Source organism: Herpailurus yagouaroundi, unplaced genomic scaffold (genome assembly GCF_014898765.1).
Source record: "Herpailurus yagouaroundi ecotype Mexico unplaced genomic scaffold, PumYag 246, whole genome shotgun sequence".
Lineage (NCBI taxonomy): Eukaryota > Metazoa > Chordata > Mammalia > Carnivora > Felidae > Herpailurus > Herpailurus yagouaroundi.
In genome coordinates this window covers 7,534,057-7,558,010 of record NW_024412463.1, presented here as the reverse complement: position 1 = coordinate 7,558,010, position 23,954 = coordinate 7,534,057, and the positions used below count along the sequence as shown (strand labels likewise).

The 23,954-nt window shown below is 58.5% G+C and overlaps 1 protein-coding gene across 1 annotated transcript in view; it reads left to right on the top strand.

The window, feature by feature from the left end:
* The first annotated feature begins 15,874 nt into the window (after positions 1-15,874).
* PMEPA1 (prostate transmembrane protein, androgen induced 1) overlaps positions 15,875-23,954 on the top strand; it is a 29,723-nt gene continuing 21,643 nt past the window's right edge. Inside the window, exon 1 of the mRNA XM_040459701.1 lies at positions 15,875-15,878. The gene's annotated coding sequence lies outside the window, so the exon portion shown is untranslated. The remainder of the gene's footprint in view (positions 15,879-23,954) is intronic.

Genomic DNA, 23,954 nt, shown 5'->3' with positions numbered 1-23,954 from the left:
CAAAAATGGGTTCAGAGAGGGTAAGACACTTGCCACAGGTCCCAGAGCCAGGAACTGATGCTCTGGTGATTCAGACCTGAGCGCCTTGATCCTGACTCTCCCCCCCCCCCCCGCCCCCCTCGACACCACGCCGACTCCCTGAGCCCCAGCGTCGCCTTTGCAAGGGTCGACACGGCAGCGGTGGCTTAGATGTTTTCGCAGAACCGCAAGCCCACGTGGGACCGTCCACGAGGCAGGAACGCTAACAAATCTCGGGTGCCCCGTCGGGTCTGTTCTCCCCCTCTGGAGGCACATGGGCTGTCGTCCGCCATCCAGGTGTGTCCCTTATCAGGCTGCCCGAGGGGCTGGCATCTCTGTTTGCGTCCCCAGTACAGCCCGTCCGATGTTGGGGCAGGAGACAGGAGATCGCTGAGGGGCCCAGGGCTGTTCCTGGAGGGACCCTCTCTGTTAACCCTCCCCCGAATTCCAGCCTGCTGGGTAGGTTATGAAAATGCAGGCCTGACGGGGGCGTGTGGGGCACACGCAGCCCCCTTTGGGGGCCTCGGTCACACCGTGCCGTCCCAGGCGCTGCAGATGTCGGGACAGCACAGACAAAACCCTGCCCCCCGGGAGCTGCCCGTCTAGGGAGCAGACAGAAAGGGAGTTTATTTCCAGAAACGAAAACGGGGGACGGGGCGGGGCACTCTCGAAGCCCCTCTCAGGAAGGCTCCCCCAGGATCCCAGACGCCCTGTTTGGGCTCCGAGCACCCTCGGGGGGCCTCCCCTGTCACACCCGTCATGTTGGGTTGCGTGGTGTGTAATGGGTTGTCCCCTGCGTTGTTTCTGGTCGTCACGGAAGGGTTGGGGACCCTGCCCGTTTTGCCCAGTGTACCTCCCGAGCCTGTAGAAACCCCGTATGTGTATGAGGGAGGGGAGTGAGCATGGGAAGGGCGGGTGGGCGGACTGGAAGCTGAGTCCCAACTGGACAGGACGCAGTCAAGATAAAGATTCTGAAAACCATCGGGGCGAGCGCACCGTCGGTCCTGAGCCTCGACGGGCATCTCCGCAAGATGCAGGGAACAGCAGCACCTACTTCATAGGTTGGTAAGACGGTTGCTGAGTATGAAAGGCGCCGGCTCGGGGTTATTTGGAATCTTATTTGGAATGCGCTGTTTGGGGCAGGAACTGTGCCTTGGCCTCCTGGCTCCCATCGCTCTGTCAAGGTCAAAGTCGCACCGAGGGGCAGGTGCAGCGATCTGTTGCACACCTGCTTCCCCTGCTTCTGCCCCAGTTGTCCCGGGAGGTCCCGGGAGGTCGCCCCCGGGCTTAGAGGATCAGAAGGACAAAAATCCCTGGGGATTTGTGAAACGGGGCGGGGACGCCCGCCCCCTGCCCCAGGAGAAGTCCCCTGCTTCAGACCTGGAGCGTTTGGGGGCCGCTCTCCCACCTGCTGTCACCCCCCAGCGAGGCTTGCGTTCGCTCTGATGCCAGGTGCCAGCTTGACGAAAAGAGTTGGGTGCTTCCTGTGCCACCTGTGGAGGTATCGGGGGTCGTGGGATCTTCCTGGTGTTCCAGCAAATTCTAACACGTGTTTGTTTTCCGTTGGGTCACTTGGCTGAGAGTCGGTGCCTGCAGTACTATCTTGGGAGAAGCCTCGGGAAACGTCGAGTCTGAGTTTCTTTCTTCGCCTCCCGATGGATCGTAACTAAAGTCAGCGAGCGTTGTGTCAGGGGGTTTGGGAAATAGCTCTACTTGCAGAAAAGAGTTTTAATGACTTGGGATCTGGATGCCGGATAACGTTTGCTTCTGGCCTCTAGGAGCCGGCTCTCAAAGTTCCGCTGTCCACTAGCCACGCCTGCCAGAGCTCTGTGGCACACGGCGTCGGGCTCCCCCAGGCTGGACGGACGTGGCAATAACCGCGAACGGTCGGTCGTGCGGGCCTTGTAAGTTGGGAGAAGTTGTCCCAAGTCTTCTGTCCCTCGTGTGCACTTCGGTGGTGCTGGGGGCGGGGCAGCCTTGCCGACCCCCATGAGGACCTATACAGCTTTTGCAGGTTCTTGGCCCGGAGTAGATGCTCGATACGCGGTGAAACAGATGGCGAATGAACGGCTTTATGGGGTTCCTCACGTGCCCCTGTGACTGCTGGGCGCGTGCGGTGATGTCTTCTGAACTGCTGACATATGATGGGGTCTGTCTGGAGCAGCTCCCAGCCTTTACTGTCACCAGTGGGGAGTCATCGATTCCTGGCATGCAGGTCACATCCGCATGTGGGAGAGTCTCTGTTGGTCCTGAGGTCTCCAGGAGATGATGTTTCCATCCCTGGGCTTGGGGGAGGCGGTAAAAGTGACATATCCAGCCGTGGATTTGTTTGAGTGCCTGTGGTTAAGGACACAGAAGTGTGGGGGCGCCTGGGGGGGGCTCAGTCGGTGGAGCGTCCGACTTCGGCTCAGGTCATGATCTCGCGGTTCGTGAGTTCGAGCCCCGCGTCGGGCTCTGTGCTGACAGCTCGGGGCCTGGAGCCTGCTTCCCATTCTGGGTCTCCCTCTCTCTCTGCCCCTCCCCCACTCACACTCTGTCTTTCTCTGCCTCTCAAAAGTAAAGAAACGTGATATAAAACAAAGAATACAGAAATGTGTGCTTTACTACATAAAAACGCGTATTTTTACATATGTAAAAGAGACATATTTTATGATATAAAATATGCAGAATGTTTTCTGGCTGGGAGACTTTTTTGAGGTCCCTTGACTGGATGCCACAGTGGTGGCCCTGCCTCCCACGGGTCTGCCGAGGACTGAGCCCGAGCCTTCCCCCGGCTTTGCCCCAGGCTCCACCAGGCAGGTGAAGTCAGGGTTCCCCGGCTCCGTCTTCAGAAGCAAGAGAAGCAGGGAGGTGAGAGAAGGGTTCCGGTGCATTTGGGGGAAAGCAAACTGCCCTTGCCCCCGGGTCGTTTTGCCCACAAGGGTCTGACAGCCCTGATGGGGGATGAATACTTGAATACTTTCCAGAAGCTGTCCGGGGAAGCCTGGCCGACAAGGTTGAACCTGAGCCCTGTGTGTGTCGGTGTGGGTGTCGGGGGAGGGGGGTAATCCGTCCTTTTTTAGGGAGGCCCAGGACTTGCACGGGACCCCCGCACACGCTATTCCTTCCTTACACCCTCCATTTGATAGTAGCTAAAATAGCTTCGCGCTGAACTGTCTGCGGTTGACGTCGGTGTAGAGATCGTGTGAGCGTTTGGTTCCTGTCGACGCCGTGTTGCAGGATCCTGGCCGCAGAAGAGAGAATCTCTGTTACGCGTGAAGAACAAAAAATAAAAGTTACAACCAAGATCTTGACTGAGACTGTGGCTGTACGTGCTTGCTTCCTGTACCTCGCTTACGCGGCTGCGCGTGTTAAGGATTTCGTTAAGGTCTTAAATAACCCGCCAGAAGCAAGTGGAGAGTGAGGTCCCTGGGAGCCCCCCGCCCCGTTTTACAAATTCCCGGGTCGATAGGCTGCCGTACGGGACCCGGTCATGGCCCTCGTTGGCTTCCTAAAAACAATTTAGTCGGTAATAATTCTGTAAACCTATGGATCAACTTTGCGCAAACACCCTGAGTAATTTCTTTGTTCTCTTCTTTCTACTTTCTAATTGGTGTCTGTAAAAGCCAGAGGTTTGGTCTTGCGGAAGGCGTGATTCATTTATTGGTGTCTGTGCCGCCCCGTTATCATTCAGTCATTTCAGAATGCCGTCGCGGGGAGCCTGGAGTGATTCATACCAGGCTGAGCTTGGCAGCCGTCGGGGTCACGGCCATCGCAGGAAACGATTTTTCCTAATCTATTTATGGGAGGGGAGAAAGAGGTGGGTGTATTGAGACGATGGAGACGGGTGTCGGTTATATCGGCGAACGGAACCGGTTAAGTAACACCAGCAGGCCCTTTGCTGCTGGTGATCGTTAACGCTGGAGCACAGCTAAGTGTGTTTGTATCTCAGGTGTATCTCGCCCGTGTTTACCGAGCCCTCTTCCCCAGCGGGCCGACACGCGGGGACTCCCCCATCGGTGTCCTGGAGCAGAGCATCCTTTTAAAGGCACCAATACAGAGAATGTTGCCATTAAAAAAAAAAAAAAATGCATCGACTGGGTCCACCCATGGAACAGTTTATACATGTCTAGGCTTAAGGGTCAGAGGCCAGTCCCCACCCTCCCGTCCTTTCTCGAACAATGGCGATTGTTAGATGTTTGCAGTTGTGAAGTCTTTCGTGACTCTGCAAAGTTTGGGGACTTGTGCGTGAAGCTGCTGTTTTGCTTCATTTTATGACTTCACTTTTGGCCCTAAATAAAATTGTCACTACCCTCCCATCTAGAGGCTAATTAGAGTTGCTTGCTGCGTGGCCCAGAGGTGTAATTATGAGCCCAGCTTCCAGTTGTCCATGTAAATCCAGGCCCTGCCTGCAGGTGCATCATCCTGTAGTTGAGGAATATTCCTCCCCGCTTCTCTGGCGACGCTCCGTCTGCGTAACTCACTCTGCTGGATCCTGCCCTCTGCATCACCGAATGAGGAGGGCCTGTCTCTCCGGTTTGGGAATCCCCAGCTCCTGTGACCCTTGAGCTGTGGGAGAACCCAGCCCATGTTCACTGAGCGGCTTTGTGACTTCAGGGTGTGGACAGGGATGAGTGCATGGTGGCCGGTCCCGCACTGCCCTTTCCTGCCTGTGACGTTGCTAACCCATAGCCGCCTCTGCTCCTGCTGGGTTCCGACTTTCCCCCAGGGTGGTCCCCTCCCTGTCCACTCCAGTCGGGGCTCAGAGAGGGCTCGACCATGACGTAGATGATTCTGTGGAAGGAAGCTGGGAGTTGTCTGTGCAGAGAGGTGGGGCGGGGGAAGGGACAAGGGCTACAGGGCTCCCTCCCAAGTGCAAGACAAGTCCCGGGCAGCCCCTGCTGTGAGCTCCAGGAATGTGCCCCCCACCCCCCGCCACCCCCGCCATCGCCCTTGGGTTGCTGCAGCCCCTGCCTTCTGTTCTCAGGCTTGGGTCCGTCTCCAGGCTCGTGCTTGGAGAGACCCCATCCCTGTTACTCCTTAGCTCCCCGACAGCACTCCATTTGTCTCTCTTTAAAATCGGGGTCACGATGGGGCGCCTGGGTGGCGCAGTCGGTTAAGCGTCCGACTTCAGCCAGGTCACGATCTCGCGGTCCGGGAGTTCGAGCCCCGCGTCGGGCTCTGGGCTGATGGCTCAGAGCCTGGAGCCTGTTTCCGATTCTGTGTCTCCCTCTCTCTCTGACCCTTCCCCGTTCATGCTCTGTCTCTCTCTGTCCCAAAAATAAATAAACGTTGAAAAAAAAAATAAAATCGGGGTCACGAGCCCGCATGTCACAGAAGTGCCTCCACTTTGCCTCGACAGCCTCTTTCCGCTTGGACATCATAGCATTCCTTTACACTCTAGCGAGAATGAGCTCTGGACCCTTTCCCCAGAATAGACTCAAGCGAGGAGGGCTGGGGCTTGGGAAGAAGAACCAGAAAGGGGAGAGGCTGGGAGGCAAGGGCAGTGCTTAGGGAGTGGGCGCCTGGTGCCAGCAACTTTGTCCATCTGATCGTTTTCTGAGTGTCCGCAGTGACGTTGTGGCTGCTCCTCGTGCCCTGCCTTACTGTCCTTGTGTCAGCCCTGGTTTGCCCCTGAGGAGGCGGAGCTAGGTCGTGTGCTACAGGTGGGAGATGGCTAGGAGCAGAACAGGATTTGAACTTGGGCAGCGGGGCTCCGATCATCATCCCCTTTGCCCACCATCCCCTAAGTGTCAGAACCACCTGTCACCCACCGCAAGGGTGTGTCCTCTCTGTCTTTGCCCTCAGGATTCTCCCGCCACCTTGTTCAGGCCTCTCCTCCATGTCGCTTCCTGGCGCTTCCTGGCGGGGGGGGGGGGGGGCACCTGGCCGCCGTCCCTGGGACTCAGGCCCAAGAGAGCAGGAATTTGTTCAGCGCTGAGCCGCAGCTGAAGGGAGAGAGGGTCACTGTGACCTGTGGGTGCTGGGGAGGGCCGGGGGCTCCTGAGACGGCGTGGAGTGAGCCTAGAGAACATCACGTTTGGAAGGCCCCTCCTGCGGCCACCTGGGGGCTGGCGAACCTGACCCTCAGGTGCACCCCAGGCCGGGCAGCCGGGATGCAGAACCCTCTGGCTGGTTCCAGGGTGTGGCCGCGGGGAAGCTGAGCCCAGCCAGGAGGAGGAGGAAACCAGGGCCGGTTTTCGGCCCAAAGCCCTTCTGCTAATTGGAGGCGTGCTTCTGTTACTGTTGTCCTCGCGAGGACGCCCCCCACCGACGGGAACTCCGTGCACCAGGACGGCGCTGCCTCTCACGTGGGTCCCGCCTGGGGTCAGCAGCAGGACGCAGGGTGTTCTTGGCGCCTGGCACAGAGCAGACCCGGTGGTTGTGTTCTGGACCAGGTGCTTGGACCAGCTGAGGGACCCCTGAGGCCTCCACTCAGCCTCGGGGGCAGGGGCGTCGCCTGGGGTTGGGTGGGCACTCGGCGTCCTGGCCTCTTGTTCTGCTCCCCACGGCTGGCCCCATGCGGCCCTGAGCCTGGGCTCGGAGGGACCTGCCCGCAACCTTCGCCTTCTGGGCTCTCAGGGACCCGTGGGAGGCCTTCTCCTCCACCAGAGGTGGCACCCGCCTTTTTGAAAAGGTTTCTGGGGGCGCTTGGGGGTCTCGGTCAGTTGAGCATCCGACCTCGGCTGGGGTCATGATCTTGCGGTTTCAGGAGTTTGAGCCCCGCCCTCCCCGTCGGCCTCTGTGCTGACAGCTCAGAGCCTGGAGCCTGCTTCGGATTCTGTGTCTCCCTCTCTGTCTCTCTGCCCCTCCCCTCTCCTCTCTCAAAAATAAATAAACATTAAAAAAATTTTAAAAAAGAAAAGAAAAGGTTTCTTGGCACAGGGGCTAGCGGTGGAGAAGACAGGCAGAGACAGGGCACTGGCGGGCCCCCGGTTTTGAAGGCAGAATGTTCTTTCTGAACAGGTTTCTTGTCCCTGACCTGCCCGGTGAGCCCGTGCTCGGCTCTCTCCCCTACAGTCTCCTCGTCCGTGTTCTTCTCTGTAAAGTGGGCGTGATCAAACCTACGCAAGAAAGAAGACCCCATCCGACCTCGTGCACTCACTGTCCCTTCTCTTCCCTTAAGTTGCTCAACTTCCTCTGGAACCTGTTTTCCCTGCTGTGACATGTGTATTGAGGCATAATTTACAGACACAAAGTGCACAGCCACGGCATACACTGTGATGAGTTGTGGCAAATGTGTGCATGGGACGCCTGTCCAGATTGAGACAAGTGCCCCTTGCCCCTTTCCGGCCTGTGCCCCACCCCCTCCCCCAGGCAGTCGCTGTGGGTCAGTCTTTCCTCGTGGAGAGTTTTGCATAAATGAAGTCCCCCCCGTGTACATGTGTTCACTGTCTTTGTTCCACTTTGCTCACTCCGTCTCCCGACTTTGGGGTCCGTTGCGTAGCGTGGATCGGTAGTGATGTCTTTTTATTTGCGAGTAGTGTTCCCTGTGTGGAGGAATCTTAGAGTTGCGGTGTGGACTGGGGCAAGGGGACTGGAAATGGGCCAAGCCGGACCCAGAGGAATCCTTGTTCACTGGTGGAGTGCCAGCCGCCTCCAGGGGGAAAAGCTTTTGTAACCTGAATCTGGGCCCCATAAATAATGGGTCCATGAGACCCGGACGTCCGTCCAGCCCCAGCCCGGGTGGGGTGGGGGCGCTCGGGGTCGCAGCCGAGTCCTTGGAGACTCCGCAGGCTGCACCTCTGCCCCAGCCTGGCACGGTCCCGCCAGCCACCGATGCCAGCCCGCCTCACCTGGCCTGCATTCCTCTGTGGGGAGTGAGGATGTGGGTGACCCCAGACAGGTATGAATCATGTCTGGGGGAGGCGGTTACTCAGGCCGGAGCACCGAGGCCGCGTTCCTGCCGGCTGACAGATGGCTTGGGCCTCAGAATGCTGCTGTGGGTCCCCGGGCAGAGCATGCCTCCCTGGGGAGTGTGGGGCTCGCACGCTGGGGTCCCCCCGGCCAGCCTTCTCTGCAGAGGGGACAGAACCCACAGAGTGGCCTCAGATTCAGGGGCCGGTTCAGAACAGGGGTTGCAGCGCGGTCGTGGGTCCCCACTTGGTCTGTAAAATGAGGGTGTTCGTGTTCTCGCTTCCTTGGGCTGTGAGCGACAGTGGGGTTCGCTGCTGGCCGTCGCCGAATGCCTGCCGTGTGCCAGGCGCCGGGCCACGGGGAGCCCCAGGGGAGCCCCAGTGGCAGCCGTTGTTACTAGACCTGTTTTTCAGACGGGACGGGCTGACTGAGGTGTAGAGGAGAAGTCACTTGCCCCAGGGCACGCTCGTCCAGGGTTAATTGGCCGAGCTGCCCCTGGATCCCGCTGAAGCCACCTGTGTCGCAACTGTCTTGCCTCGTGAGTTTGGAGAACTCGACAGGCCCACGGCAAACCGGTAGCCTGTGCGAAAATTTCCGAAGGCATGGGGATGGGCATTTCAGATTTCGTAGTTAAGTACTTGGGCTAATGCGTGTTAAATGTGTTAGGAAAAATGGAACAAGCACATCACTGACTTCATGAGTGTTGTTGAGGACCAGGCTAGGTAGTGAGTTGAATATTTAAGAACTTGAATTTTATTTTATTTTTTAAGAAAGTTTATTTTATTTTGAGAGGGAGAGAGAGAGGAGGAAAGGGAGAGAGAGAACCCCAAGCAGGCCCTGCACTGTCAGCGCAGAGCCCGCTTCGAATCCTTTGTCTCCTCTCTCTGCCCCTCCCCCACTGCGTTTCTCCTTCTCTGTTTCTTAACATAAATAAACTTAAAAAAAAATTTTAATTTTAAAATTAAAATGTTTAGGAATTTTACTTCCTTGAACTGGTATCTGGAAATGGCAGAAATCTGGAAGCCTGGTTGAGAGTCCTGTTCTAAGAGGTTCCTGCTGAGGACTCCTCGGGGGTCCTGAATAGCTGACTCCCGGGGCCTACCTCGCTCTTTGGTCTTCTGAGGTCACTCAGCCGTTCGAAGGTCACGGGGTTACGCCCCCCCCAACCCCGAACAGAGGGGGCCCAAAGGGCAAGTTCACAGGCAGAGAGTTAGGGGTGGAGGGGGTGGGGTCAGACACGGAGCAGCGTCAGGCAGGTGATGGGACTCCTGCCTTGTTCTCGGGATGGTGCTCGTGCCGGGGAAGCCAAGCCGGTGCCCGTTTGGACTCTCGGGGCGCCCCACAAAGTGTGCGGGGCGGGGGGGGGGGGTGCCTGTCATCCGGATCCGTGTGTGTGTTTTAACCAAGATCTTTTAAGTTCTTTTTTTGTAATGGAAAAAAACCCTCCCTAACTGAATCGCCCTCCGGTGCCTGAAACGGTTCCATGCTTTGCGGGGTGGATCTGTGATTTATCACCTAGCCCTCCTAACGCATGTTTTTGGCTCTGGGGAGCGGGAGACGCGTTGGGAGACCAGCGAAGCAAGGGGCCCAGGTGTGTCCAGCTGGGGGGCCCCGCAGGGGTGCGTGGGCTCCTGCCAGCACCTCTGCTGACGCTGTCCACACCGCGTCACCCCTCCGTCACCTGGTCACTGCTGGGAAAGCCCCCGTGACGGAGGCCTTGGGGGACGTTCTCTGGCTTGGGGTCTGGCAGAGACCAGTGGTGGAGGGAGCTGCTCGAAGACCGCCCCCCCCCCCGCCCCGCCCCAGTGAACCAGACTTGAGCCTCCTCAGAGGCCTGAGTCCCTCGAGGGACCCACCGCCGGCGGCCCCTCTGGCTGGGGTGAGGCAGGCTCCCGCCGCAGAGACCTTCGCGAGGAAGGAAGAGGCCAGATGGCTACTCCCTCGGCCCACTGGCCTTACGGGTAGGGCCGAGAAGGGCACGTGGGTGCTCGCCTCCTTGCCCTCTCCCTGCTCATCCCGGGCCCGGCCTCCTTCCTGACTACCTGTCTAGGAATTTTTATGGGCAACCCACAGAGGCATTGCAGCTCGGCTGGAATGCGTAAGGCCCTGGCCGCACCGGTGGGAATGCAGGGGCGGGGGCCTGCCTGGGCTTTGTGCTGTCTCTTTGTGCCCTGATTTTTGCCTGGTTAGTTCTGGCCAGATTTGGGGTTGACCGCTTTCCCGGAGACCTTGACCCACAGCAGGGACCGAATCAGCCGGGAAAACGGTCCTGACAGCTCCTGGGCACCCCCACTGTGTCCCTGGGCACCCCCACTGTGTGCCCAGCACTCTTCTGGTGGTTTGGAACCCTACCGGCCCCCCAGAGATTCCCTGTCGATAGACCCATTGCAGGGATGTGCACACTGAGGTTTAGAGGGCGCCGGCCTTAGGTCGTACGGCGGGTGGGTAGCAAAGCCAGACTCCAGACCTAGCGGTCTGGCTCTCGTGCCCACGAGTATAGCTGAGTGTGGGCTGTGGGGTCCACCAAAGGAGAAGAGTCGTGGCCCCTCAGGGCTCTGACCTTGCCCGTCAGCTTTCAGTCACTGGGAAGGGCTCCTAGAGCTCTGCCTTTCGTCTCCACCCTGAAGAGTGTCCAGGCGAGGCCGGGAGCTCCGGGCGGACTCCGACTTCCACGGGCCACCTTGCCAGTGGGTGCCAGGCCAGCAGCCCCAGCCGGCACGGGAGAGGCGGTTCTGCCTCTCCTGCATCTGGCCCCCAAGGAGTTCGCCCTGGAGACAGAGTGGCCATTGGCGTGCCCATCCCCCGCTGGCTGCCAGGCGGGGATGATACAGCTTCCTCGGACGGAACGAGGGTCTGAGCAGAGGAGGGGTCTTCCGGAGGAGGACCAGGTCCAGAGACACCTCGCACTGGGGATGGCGAGGTTGGGGCCTCTCCCCTTCTCTCCTGGCCACCCGCGGTTTCCTGCTCCTGGCCCCGATGGCCCCATTACCTACCCCTGCACCCCCATGATTTCCCGGGTACGTCCGGATGCCTGCAGCCTGTCGAGGTCCTTGAGAAGGCCAGACCCCGTGTGTCTGGAGTGAGCGGACACGGAGGACCCAGCCCCAAGAAGGGGGAGGCAGTGGGGCCCCCCGCTGTGGAGCCAGACGGCCCCCATCACTAGGGGAGCGTCCCTGGGGTTGCTTCCCGACTCGGAGCCTCTGTTTCTTCATCTGTAAAATGGGGATCCTAAGAGTCACTTCATAGGATCACAGCGGGGATCAAATGAGACAATATGTGCTTAGCTCAGTGCTCAGTGCCTTGTAAATGCTCCAGAAATGGCAGCGTGTTCTGTCATTAAGTCCCGGCAACTCCTTCACCCTTGCCACGACCTGCCTGGAGAGAGACCCTTTGTGACTCAGCCACGAGTCACAGCCCCTCCCCCTTCAGAGCCTGCTTTGGGGACCCCAGCCCAGCCCCTCTGTGGGTGTGCTAATGAGGAAGAAGAGCTGGGAAAGGAGGGTCCCCTTGCCCCACTCCAGAGGCTGGGCGGGGTGCATCACCTGTGATTTCGTGTTCATTTAGCAACCTTTCGGATGGGTCACTTCCCTCAACATTTTACTCCTTCATCCATGAACTCATTCAACACATTTGTTGAGTACCTACCGTGGGTTGGGCTGAACGTCGTAGAAGTATACAGCCATGAAAAAGACAAACTCAAGTATGGCCGACAGAAACTGAACAAGAAAACCCCTCAATGTATGGCACAGCTTGTGGGAAGTCCTACAGGACGAGACTCGAGAGAGGCACAGGCGGGCTGGGTACGACAGGACCGTCTTTCTCTCTTGGTCCTGCTTTCCCATCAACCTTGTAAGTTGAGGGGAACCTGGATCCCGTGGTGTGGACACATCCTAATTTACCAGGTGCCACGGTTCACTTCGATATGGAACTTTCTGAAAAGGAGAGGCTTCCCAGCTTTCCTGCCGGGGTGCTGATCGAGAAAGTTGGGGAGTGAGCCGGGGACCTGCATTTCCGCAATTTTCTAGGAGGAGATGCAGATTCAGGAACCCGGGTCCTGGATCCTAATCAGCCTTGGGCAGCAGTGACAGAGGCGGGCATCCGTGAGACTTTGGTTCCCTGAGTGCTTCCTGGGACGGATTCCTGGCAGGGGATCCCGGGGCTCACCTGTGGGCCTGGTTTTCTGGCTTCTGCTGTTTCCAAGGAGGATCCCCGAGGACGCCCAGGGCAGCGCGCAGCACCCGTGCAGGGGAGAATGTGCAAAGGGCTCGGTGCTTCTGAAGGTAAAAGGCGGCTTGTGCTCCTTATTTAACAAAATTTCAAAAGATTTGATAAATGACAAAGACACAAGTCCAAATGGATGTCATCCCATCACGTGAAGGTGGGTTTAATTTGCGGAAAGTACCCTGCCGGCCGAGCTCCAGGCCTTTGCAAGGAAGGCTGGTCAGAGAGCTGCTGGCAGAGGCTGGGGTTGATGCGCCCACATCCCCCGCCCCCAGCACTTTTGGGAAGGGGAAGCACACGTCCCCTTCAGGCTGTCTGCTCTGTCACAGCTGCCCGGCATCTATTCCTTGGGACGGGGAGGCCCCGTGGGGACCTCCTGCCCATCCTCTGACAGGGCTCTCTGCCCCTCAGAGTCTTGAGCTCCTTGTCTGTCAAATGGGCTGATGCCAACCGTTTCTGTCTCAGAACCAAGGTGAGAAGGACACAAGTGTTGGGCGAGGCTCTGCCAGGGCCCGGCACATAGTAAGTGACCCGTAAACCTCAGCCGCGTGTCACTGCTCTGTAGTGCTGTTTGTGTCTGTGTAATACCTCGAGCTCCCAAGCCAGACTTTCGTCCACAACAAAGGCTCCTGCTGGTAAGATAAGTCTGCAAAACCACAGATGGGATTCAAGCCTTTTTTTTCTTTTTTTTTTTTTTTTTTTTTTTTTACAGACGAGGGTCCCTGAGTGAGACCCAGAGAGGGTGCCTAGGGGCCTGGGGCCACACAGCCAGCAGCCATGGCCAGGTATCCAGGAGCGTGTCCCCCCCCCCCCCCCCGGGCTTGGAACAAGGCCTTCCAGACTCAGGAAGACCCTCGAGTCCCTGCGGGGGGGTGTCTCTGTCCTTGTCACGTCCGCCCAGGCTACACGGGGAGTTTTCTAAACTGGTCATCCTGATAAATGACTTCTATGTATGCTTGCTGCCTGGATCCAGGGCCTCCCGTGGATTTGTTCCTTTAGTGATGGGCCGAGGGATTCCCCACTTTTCGTTTGGAGACAGCGCGTCCAGCCTTGGCAGTGACCCAGCCCGGATTCCCGGCGCGGAGCCCTGGCCACATCTGTTTTCCAGGAGGGACAGGCAGTGCGTGGGACCGGAGAGGCAGGCCCGGCTAGAGCCACCCTCGCTTCGCCCCCGCGCCCCGACCTTTCCGCCTGGGAGGCCAGGCCTCCGTCCCGGTCGTACAATGCCCCCTTCTCACGTTCAGACTGGAGGTCTAGACGCTCATGCTCGCTTTTGTTCTGCGGGGGTCAGGGGTTGGGGAGGGGCCTCAGAGAGTGGGATTCGGGCCCAGGCAGGAAGAAACCTTCCCCGAATGAGGAAGGGGGGTGGGAGTGGGCGCAGGGACAACAGTTTCAAAGGAGGCAGCCCGTGGTCCCCGCCTGCCCGTCGAGTGAGCAGTCCTACCAGCAAAGCATTCCCCGATTTGTGATGGAGGCAGCTCCTGACAAACGCACTGTGAAACCCAATCAGGCTGACGCCCCCTCAGGCCTGCTTAGCTGACATCGTCTAAATAAAACCCCACAGCCTGTGCCGGTAGGTCTGGGCCGGGCTGCCAGCGGGAACCCCAGGGCCAGAGGCAGCGCTCAGCCAGGCCCGAGCCCAGGAAACTGCGAAGAGTTGTAGCCAGGCCACGTCTCCCGGCCTCCGCCCACTTAGGGGCCGTCTGGGTGCTTCGTAAAGGGCAGGCAGACAGAAACTTCCCTGTGATGTGAACCTCCCAACCATCCTGTCTGTGGCCACTGGTGGCAGAAAGCTCGGGGCCACGCTGGGAGCTGGCACTGGCCCAGGAGGGACACACCGTCTCTGGTTTGATACTCTGCTTCTGGACCCAGTCTTGACTGGCAAGGCCTGTCACCTCTGAGAGCCTCATCTGTAAAATAGGTTTTATGAGGGGGCACAGTAATTGCTCACAGGGTGAACCGGGGTGGGGATTTCGTGAGCGGATCCGCGTTCCCTGCGCCGTGCAGAGTGGGTGCCCTCGCCCCTGATGCCGACTGTGACATTGATCGCTCTTGGGGTGGGGAGGGAACACGCAGGTGCCCCTTCCGGATCCGGAGCCAGTGGGGAGCACGGCGGAGGCCCCTGAGGGCAGGCTGATGGCGGGGGCAGCCACAGACGGGGCTTGTCTTGCCCAGCACTTGCTGCTGTGTGAGGTGGCCCATCGCTTGCCTCTTCGAATGGCTTGTCCCCACGAGGAGGCCTCTCCCAGCTCTGCGCTGCTGGGGACAAGCCCCCAGAATTGGGGTGGCCCGTGGCACCGATCGCCCACGCAAGCCACCGCACCTGTTGGCCCAGCCTCGGGGAAGGGAGAGGAAGGAGCGCTGTTTCCAGTCTCTCGGGAGCCGTTTGTAAGCTCTTGCGGGGTTGAGAGGAGGCTGGGAAAAGCAGAATGGGGTCAGGAAGGGCAGGCAGGGAGGGGGCCCCGGTGGGAGCAAAGGTGCCCAGAGGGGCTGGACGCTTTTGTGGCGATTTGCCCCGATCCTGCCCTGTAGGACTTTTCTCCTTCCCTTTCAGGCCTAGGACTCTCCACGGCTGTGTCCGGGGACGAGTTGGCAAAAACATTCCCTGTGCCGGCTTGGCCGACTTCCGGGGGTGGCTGGGGAGAGGGAGCCCCGGGCGAGTGGGGTCGCTGATTCCGTCCGCCCTGGTTACCAGGTGAGAGTGACAGCGGGTGTGTGTTGGGGGCAGGGACTCACACGTGCAGGCAGGAACTGGGATCTTTCTAGTGCTGACTGGGTCACCTCGCCCCTGGCTGGGGGTCCTGCTGGTAAATGGCATGCAGCTCGGCTGGCCTCTCAAGGTCCAGCTCGGGGACCGTGAGGACCTCCGTTTCCCACCGCTTCGTCCGAACCCCCTTGACCAGTGAGGACGCTGTTCTAACTCCTGGGGTCCCGTCCCCCCACAGCGGAGACGTCTTCCCGAATCTCCACCCCGCGTGTCCGGGTGAAACCAGAGGTTCCGTCCACAGACAGCCGTGCCCCGCAGACAGGAGTGGAGATGAGCAGCCTTTTAAGAGCAGTTATTAAAATGAGCGTGCGGAGACCAAAAACCAAAAAGGGGGGACATGTAGCCTGTAATCCCCCCCCCCTTTATTTGAGTAGTTTTCAGTCACTATAACCCCCTGGGGAGGCATCAGGATTTATGGCACCTGCACAGTGACTCCTAGTGGACTGGTGTAGACGGCTTTTCTCTGGTGTAGACAGCTTTTCTCAGTAGGGATCCTCATCCTGTAGGGTTTTGTTTGCACCGTTTGCCGTGTGTCCAGGCCTGGGCTCAGCTTGGAGCATGTGAGCGAGGTGGCCCCCCACATCGTGGCCCCCCGGGGGCAGAGGCCAGCAGGGCCTGCCCTGGTGCTGAGTTGAGGGCCGGCGGGAGGGGAGGGGCGCCGGGAGGGAGGGCAGGCGAGTCTCAGAAGTAGAGGCTGCCTCTGGCAGGGACAGGCACGTGGAGGAAGTGGCCGCTTGGCCAGCACCCCAGCAGAGAAGGCAGCGAAGGCTGGTGGAGAGAATCACCACGTTGGGCTCCTGGTGGCCCCCGGGCCTTGCTCCAGAAGCTGGCGGTCCTGAACGGAAGGGACCAGAGACCCGCATCTAGGGGACCCAGCCCTCTCGGGGCGCCCCAGGTGGTAGCACCGGCCCCCGGTGCACCGGGCCCAGCGGCCCTTGGGGACAGCTTCTGCGCCCTTTGCCCTGCCCTGCCCTGGCTGCGTGGAGGCCCAGCCCCTGGTTTAGGCTCTGTCTGGGTCACGGGGTGTGTCCCAGAGGTGCACCCTGAGGCCAGCCGGCCCCGTCCTGTCCTCCTTTCCCGGGGAGGGGCCATGGCCCACGTTGCGACAGCCCTTTTGGTAAAAGCTGGGGCAAGAACGTCCCACAAAACACCAAGTGGGAGGTGACGCCGACTTCCTGCTCTCCCGTTTGTTCCCCGGGTCCCCAGAGGCAGGGGGCACAAGTTCCTGCCTCCCCACCACAATGCGTTTTATTTTAACCCCATTGCCACCCTGTTTTTAAGTGCGCAAGAGACTGCCCACACTAGGCGCCGGGAACGTGTTGGCGCTCGGCTTCTGAGAACAAGAGTGAGAATTATTCGCCGGCCAGCCGCGTACGGGCCTGGAGCGACCTGGAATGTAGCCCAATCAGAGATGATACGTTTTCGAATTCTCCAGAGCCGCCAGTCCCCCTGCCGTCCCCCCCCGCCCCGCCGCCCCCAGCCCCGGCCACTGGCAGACCCCAAATCAGACCGATAACTTAGCATTTTCATTTAAGCCCATCTGACAAATCGTTTCAGACGGAGAAAGCAATACTGCATCTTTAAATGGCTACTTTGTCAGCGCGTCTCTGGGCGCTGTAAAAAGTCCTTTGTTATCTGTCTAGACAGCACACCAGCGGGGTATTTGGTCTGCGTGAGGGAGAGAGATCTGACAAGGTTGAATTCATTTACCGGCTTATTTAAAGCAGGATTTCAAAACACTTGCTCATAAACTGTTTTCGGCCCCAGACTGCCCCGGCCTCCCCCTTAAGCCCACACTGACTTTTCTTGTTTTATATAATTTTTTTTGCCTGTTCGGGCAGCTCTCGAGGGTTGCAGCCGCCACCCTCTCCGACCATTTTGACCACCCGCCCCCTTCCCCAAACTGCTCTCTGGCGATTTTTCTCATTCTTCCCTCCCTAACATTCAGGCGCGTCGCCTCCCGGCAGTGTCTTTGTGTTTATAACACATTTACTTGACTGTGCTAATTTTATACCATCACCAAAAAAAAGAGAGAGAGAGAGAGAGAGAGAGAAAAGTGACATTCCTGGCTTTCTCCCCCCGTGCGGGTGGGCAGAAACCCCCTCCCATCCAGCCCCTTCCCAAAACTTTCCCCACTTCTTATCACTTTTGCCTTTTTTTTTTTTTCGTGGCACGCATAGACACATCAAACATCAGAGGTTGGCTTTTTTAAGGATGACAATATCAGGGCACCTTGAATGGGTCCGAGGTTTTACTTCTATGAAATAGATGCATTAATTAACCTCGTTGCCATGGCGACTAGGTGATTGTTGCAGGGGTGGAAAGGGGGCGGGCAGTGGGAGCGGAGGGCCCGCTGGGGGGGGGGGGGAGAGCTTCTCAACTCCGTCCCCTGTAGGCGGCCACAGAGCCAGTGCATTTAGGAAATGGAGTTGAGTTACAGTCGGGGTGTATGTTAGGGACACTAGAAGGGGGCGCTGCAGGATGGAGAGGCAGAGAGACCACGTGCCTTGCTTCCCCCACCCCACCCCCCACTGACCCCCTGAAAACTATTGTCCTGTCTGCAAAGCCATAAATTTCCACCCTCCAGCCAGCAGGCATCAATCTGCCTCCGGGGTTTTACATGTAGGGGGCACAAAAGGTGGGGAGAGGGGTGGGGGTGGGGGGAGGGGGGGCCGACTGGATGTCTCCTGGGATCCCTAAACTGCATTTCATTTCTGCCAGGCCAAGCAAATCCAGCCTATCAGTCTGCTTCCTTGGGGGGGGCGGGGGGGGACACTGGGGGGCTGGAGATTGGGCATTTCATCTGTAGGAGATAGGACACAGAGAAATAACGTCCCAAAGCACTGGGCTTCTTGGCCCGATTCTTTCATTTCTCCTCCCAAAACAGAAACCACAGGCAGGAGCGAACCCTGCTACTCCCATTGTGCCCGTGTGGCTCTCTTGACTATTCCCGGCTTCGTGCGGGCGGCGAAACGATGAGCTGCCGGGAGAACTCGGACCTCTTCCTAGTTTCTAGCCCGAAAACCTGTAATTCCCTTCTCCCTGGAAGACAGAGGTCGGGTGGCCGAATTTGCTCTGTTTTGAGTTAATGCGGTCACTGAGGTGTCTTTCCACTCCCCCAGGACCACAGTGTCCATCGTTAAGGAGGAAAGTCCAAAATGAAAAAAAAGGGGCCTTTCTTTAAGAGAGAGACCAAAACAGGGGCGCCTGGGTGGCTCAGTCGGTTAAGCGTCCGACTTCAGCTCTCAGGTCACAATCTCGCGGTCCGTGAGTTCGAGCCCCGCGTCGGGCTCTGGGCTGATGGCTCGGAGCCTGGAGCCCGCTTCGGAGTCTGTGTCTCCCTCTCTCCCTCCTGCTCATGCTCTGTCTCTCTCTGTCCCACTCCCTCCCCGAGGTGCTGGGGCGAGAACGGGGCGGAAGGAAGGGCTTTTCAGGATCACATCCGTGGGCTGGCGGACGTGTCTGTGCTGGGATTGGGTCTGTCTGGGAGTAATTAAAGGAGAAGGATGATATTAACCCAGTCACCCGGCCAGCGGGGCAGAGGAGTGGCACTGGCCTTGATGTTTCCCTCCAAAAATTAGCCTTTTTCAGCATGTTAGGAACATACTCTTGGCTTGAGTTTGGGGGGCTATTTTTTAGTTTTTTTTGCATTAAAAAAATTTTTTTTTAAAGTTTTAAATGTTTATTATCGGGAAAGAGAGACACAGAGTGCGAGTGGGGGAGGGGCAGAGGGAGAGGGAGACACAGAATCCGAAGCAGGTTCCGGGCTCTGAGCCGTCAGTGCAGAGCCCGTCGCGGGGCTCGAACTCACGAACTGCCAGATCATGTCTTGAGCTGAAGTCGGACGCTTAACCGACCACCAGGCCCCCCCCCCCTTTTGCGTTTTCACGTTTGTATAATTGATCATGTCTCCTGGTCTTTTAAAAGAGCAGCCGAAGATACCGTTCCTCCTAATGAGATCAGCTTCCGTTTGTGCGGGGAGACGTGAGCTTTGAAAGCCCAGCTGAAGCATGTAGGTGGCCCAGACGCCCCAAGAGCCCGCAGCTTGAGAGATGAGATTTTTAAAGTCTCCTTTTTGGAGCTCAAATCTGGGAGGCCTGGCCTTATTTGTTTCTCCTGTCTGAAGAGTTGGAGAGGCCGGGGTTTTGGGGCGGCCTTGGTGTGCTGCCTTATTTAGGAGGCAAACTGGCGCTCATTTGTCAGGCAAAACAGATGTGGGGAGACAACATCTATTTTCATAATTCGAAACAAATCTGGTGAGCCGCCTTCCTTTTCAGTGGGGCCCGCTCATGCAGAAAGCCCCACTCCCAGCAGCATTTAGCAGAAATATTTATAGCTCGTCAGTTGAACTTTTCTTTCCTCCAGGATGAGTTGGTTTCTGCTGGCGACTGGGGCTGTGAGCCCGGGGCCCTCGACGGGTAATAGGTGTTATTGCAGGGAGTTGTTTTTGCTTTTGGTTTTTTTAATTTTATTTTTTTTTTCAACGTTTATTTATTTTTGCGACAGAGAGAGACAGAGCATGAACGGGGGAGGGGCAGAGAGAGAGGGAGACACAGAATCGGAAACAGGCTCCAGGCTCTGAGCCATCAGCCCAGAGCCCGACGCGGGGCTCGAACTCCCGGACCGCGAGATCGTGACCTGGCTGAAGTCGGACGCTTAACCGACTGCGCCACCCAGGCGCCCCATGTTTTTTTAATTTTAAAAAGAAAGGGAGCAGGGGGTCCCAGCCAGTCAGAGTGATTGTGCTTCACCTCGTCAGTGGGTCCTCTGGTCTTCCGAGTGTGGGGGCTGTTGGCTAAGGTGCCCTGTTTTCCATCATTTGTTACGGAGCAGCCCCCCCACCAGCCGGGCAAGCAGCTGGCCCCCCCACCCCTCCGGGAAGACTTTGGTTTGCAAGGGAATGTGAGAGTCATTTCCCCCATTTTACAGATGCAGACACCAAGGCTGAGAGGAGCAGCCAGGCCCAAGGCTGCGGCAAATTGATGGTGGAGGTGGTCTCCTGCCTTGGAGGCGGGGTCCAGAAATGACTTGGGTTGTCCAGACAGCTGCTGCAGCCTCCGGCTAAATGTAGCTGCGGAAACACGATAGGCAGGTTGTATCCCGACAGAGGGCAGGTCCCAGTGTGGGGAAGAGGCTCACCTGTTTGTTCATCCATCAGATGGCGGAGCTCCTTTGAGCCACTGGAGGAGCTGGGGGCGGAAGGGGATGCCTGCCCTCACGGAGCTTAGACTCCAGTGGGGAGCAGACAAAAGACGTGGTTTCCGATGCTGGTGATGCCAGGGAGGAGGAGAAACGGGGTCATGTCAGCATGCGGTGGTGGTGGTGGTGGCGGGGGGTAGATGTTCGCAGGGGGTCCCGATTCCGAAGGCTCTGCGGGGGGCGAGGGGAGCTGACACATGCATGAGGCTTTGAGGGGTGGGATGAAAACCATGGGAAGCTCTGGGGTGGAGAATTTCTCGGTGAGGGGGGCTGAGAGAGGCACAGCCCTGCTGGCTGGGGACCTGGGGCAGGTGCCCCCCGGGCTTCCGTCCCCTGGTCTGTAAAACAAGGCGAAACAGTGTGGGAGTTTCTGGGACAGCCACAGATGATGCAGTTTTGCAAGATGCTACTGCTGTGGAACGGGGTGTGGGGTATATGGAGATCTTCTTGTGCTATTTCTTACGATTTCTGTAGCTGTACAGTTACCTGAGAATAACATTTCTTTTTAAAAAAGGGAAAGCTGCTCGTTGCTGGGACCGCCCTGGTGCAGATCGTATCCTCGTTGCCACCGTAGCTCAGGAAAGGAAAACCCCGGGTAGCTTCTTTGTTTTTGTTTTTGTTTTTGTTTTTATTTATTTTGAGAGAGACAGTGCAAGTGGGGGAGGGGCAGAGAGAGAGAGAAAGGGAGAATCCCAAGCGGGCTCCGTGCTGCCCGTGCAGAGCCCGACGCGGGGCTTGAACCCGCAAAGCCGTGAGATCATGACCTGAGCCAAAAACAAGAGTTGGAGGCTTAACCGACTGAGCTCCCCCCTCCCCCCGGGCGCCCCAAGTTTCCCCCTCATTGTAACCTGCCCACTGTAAGCGTGGGGTCTGGGGGGCTCAGGGAAGCTTGCGTGTGGCCCTTCATTGCTCTGGCAGGAAGGAGGCCCGTGCCGGGGTCAGGGTGTCCTCGGGGTCTCAGGCGGGGCGCTGGCTTGGAGGGCGGGGTGGGTCCTGGGGGCAGAATGACTTCTGGAGGCTCGGGTTTCTCATTATGCCCTGTGATTGTTCACCAAGGATGGATGGAGCCCACTGGGAAGTTGGAAGCGAGCACATCGCCCGTGTGCCCGCTGGCCCCTGGGAGGATGTGACTGGCCGTGGGCAGCACGCTTTCTGGGCCTGTCTGTGGTGGAAGGTGGGCTGGACGGGTGGGGGCTCCCAGGCCCAGGGCTGGTGCAAAGCCTTTTAGCTGGAGAGCTGGCACTGAAGGGTTCCCCGGCCGGTCAGAGGGTGCAGCTTGGCCATTAGGAGGCCCCTCCAGGACCATGCCGCTGGCCCCAGAGACTGCAGGCCCTTGGTCCCTTGGGGGGTCCCGGGCTTGCGGCCTCCTGTGTACTTGGGTGAACGGGCTCTCAGATAGTAACCCTTTACCCCCCCTTTCTCCTTGACCTGAACCCCACCGATGGTCGGTTCTCTTCTCCTTCCGCCAGACAGGGGCCCGGAAACGAGTTGTGCGCGCGCACAGGGCTGCCGTTCCCCTCGCTCACGCGTGCTCTTGTCGTAAGCGTTCATGAAGCGCCTACTGTGTGTCTGGCGCAGGGGATGTTTCTGTGACCGGGGGGGGGGGGGGCGAGGCAGCCTCAACCCCCGGCCGTATCCTGCCCAGGTGTTAAATGGACAAGTGGCTTATCCCCAAATCGTGTGCTTTCGAATCCAGTTTTTGGACTGGGTGGTTTTATTATTCTTTGAACCAATCGTGTGTGAGTTAAATCTCGGCTGCTGTCTCTGTGTTGGGGCCTAGTTAGGATCTCTGGTTGCCTGGCCGTGTTTACTGAGCATGTATTATGTGCCAGACACTGGGCTTGAGGCCTCGCCCACCACCCTACTCAGTCCAGGGTTTCTCAGCCTCAGCACCACGGATATCTGGGCAGGATCGTTCTCTTCAGTGGGGCGGGTCCTGGGCACAGGGGGGCCGTTTAGCAGCGCCCCTAGCCCCTCTACCCATTAGATGCCAATAGGACCCCCTTCCAGTGGGGGACAGCCACCAGTGTCTGTGGGCACTGCCAGATGTCCCTGGTGGGCAGAATTGTCCCCAGTAAGAATCATTGCTTTCACCCTAAGTTCCTGCCCTGGAGGCCGCGGAGTGAGTGTGGGCAGGCCCGGCGTCTCTTTGTCAAAAGCAGGTGATGACAGGCCTCCCCACGGCCGCTGGTCGGGAGCCTCGAGTGATAGACTGCACTGTGCAGCCTGGCTAAGCCTCAGCGGCTGACTGCTGTCCCCGCTGGTGTGTCTCATGGGCAGAGAAGTCACTGCATCCACTCATCCGACCAGGTTCGCGGGGCTTAACGGTGGGCGCGAGCCAGGCTCCAACGCCACCAGCTGGAACCACCTGTCGAGGATGGCCAACCCTCTGGGGTAGCGCCTTGAGCCGGCCCCGGCCAGGTGCCCTAGTGTGGGTGCCAGGGCGATGCTAGAGCCCCCCAGAAGACCGGGAAGCTGGCACTGGCCCTTGGCTTTTCTCTGGTCCATCCAGGTTGCGTGTGACCCGAGCCAGGGGCTCCCGAGACCCGTTGTCCAGCGGGCTGGTTCTTTTCCTAGGTTCATTCGGGACCCCAGTTGCTTCAGGGATCTCTGAACCACCCAAGGTGCCAGCTGCCCACCCTTGTCCTCTCTCTCTTTTGTACCGTAATCAGCTAAATATTAGGCTCCCGCATTCGCTTTTGCATCCAGGACTTCAGCTAGAAGTTTATTTGGACAAATGGTTCGCCCACTGAAGGAGAGAGAGCCTGACGGAAATGGGTTAGTCTGCAGCGGGGCGCTTGTAAAACACCCAGAAGCCTGCAGGTCGTGGGCCCCCCTCAGAAAGACGGCGATTCAGTCCGTTGGACTCGGGGGACGTGGGGCTCTGCGTGCCACGGCAGCTCTGACGTGTGGCCTTGTTTGGAACATCACGTCGGAAGGTGACACCCGAACCCTTTTCCGACTCGCATTTTCTGTGCCGCCCCTGCCCAGGCACATGCCCACGGCCATCGCCAGACCCCAGCAGCTGACCCCTCCTCCTACCCGCATTCCATCTGTCTTGCCCTTGAATGTGACCGATGTTCGCACCTCAGGGCATTTGCACTGGTCATTCATTCAGCCAGGTGCATTCTTCCCCCCAGCTTTCCTCACCTGTCACATCTCCGAGAGGCGGTCCTGACGCCCCATCCAAGGGACACTGTGGTCACCTCCTTCCCGGACACTGTGGTCACCACCCTCTCGTGGTCTCTGCCGAGCGGTGCTACGCGTTGCTGCTTGTTTGCATGTTTGCTGGCCCAGCATCGGTCCCCCCTGGTCGGCGTGAGCCCCGTGGGGCCAGACGGCTGCTTCTGCAGAGCTAGTACGGGGCTGAGGTGGACCCATCTCAGATGTGAGGGGCCAGCGTTCCTTACAGACCAGCTCCAGCTGAGTTTCGGGTTTCTTGAGAAGACAGGTGAGCCTTCTTGGAAAGGAGGACGCTCAGGTGTCTTCAGAGAGGCCCGTGTCCTCAGAAGGTCCCCGCAGCTCCTGCCTCTTCGGTGCCTGAGGTGACCCCTGACGGATTCCCTCCCTCCCACTGGCTCTACATTGACACGTTCCCAGTGATCCTTTACCTTGGGGATCCAGCGACCCTCTGAGGCATCGTATTGGGGACATTTGATTGTATCGGGGATGATACTTTATGTCGGGGGTGGGGGGTGCGGGGACCCAAGCTGCTCTCCCCCTGCCCTCGGGAAAGAAGTTGGAGGTTCTTCGCCCCTGGGAGCCAGACCTGCAAGTTGAAAGATGACAGCCGAGAGATGGTTTCATTTGGCTGGCCGCGGCAGCCACATGGCAGATGCCGGGAGCGGGAGACGGGAGGGAGGCTGGGAGAGGGGGAGGCGGCTTCTGTTTCAGCTCTTACCCGCCCCCCCCC